The sequence below is a fragment of the Sinocyclocheilus rhinocerous genome, unplaced genomic scaffold (assembly GCF_001515625.1).
Source record: "Sinocyclocheilus rhinocerous isolate Xijiao unplaced genomic scaffold, SAMN03320098_v1.1 scaffold106, whole genome shotgun sequence".
Classification (NCBI taxonomy): domain Eukaryota; kingdom Metazoa; phylum Chordata; class Actinopteri; order Cypriniformes; family Cyprinidae; genus Sinocyclocheilus; species Sinocyclocheilus rhinocerous.
Window position 1 is genome coordinate 1,279,970 of NW_015633181.1, and position 429 is coordinate 1,280,398.

The window sequence follows — 429 nt, forward strand, 5'->3', positions numbered from 1 at the left end:
AAATGACTCACTTATTAACAGTGACTTGCTGCCACCTACTGACAGTTTTAATTTCACAGTATCTTTTCATATTTTAAAAATTATTTAAAATATCAGTATTCAATGTTTTATGTTTAAAATATCAAAACCGTATTAATGCATTTGTAACTGCAGGTTAAATACATTCATGCCCTGCATATGCGCAAGTGTTATGAGTCAGAGCGCATTCACTCTCTTTCTACACATAAAATATGAAAGCAAATAGACATGATTATGACGATATATTTTCTGTTTGTGTTTTGTATGCAGCTCATGGTATTTTTATAGCAATAAAGGATGTTTATAACAAATATTAGCAGTGTAGAGTTATTAAACATGCAAAGTGTCTGCTTAACATACAAAGGAGTGCATGCGTCTGCTTATTAATCAAAATCAACTATAGATCACAAT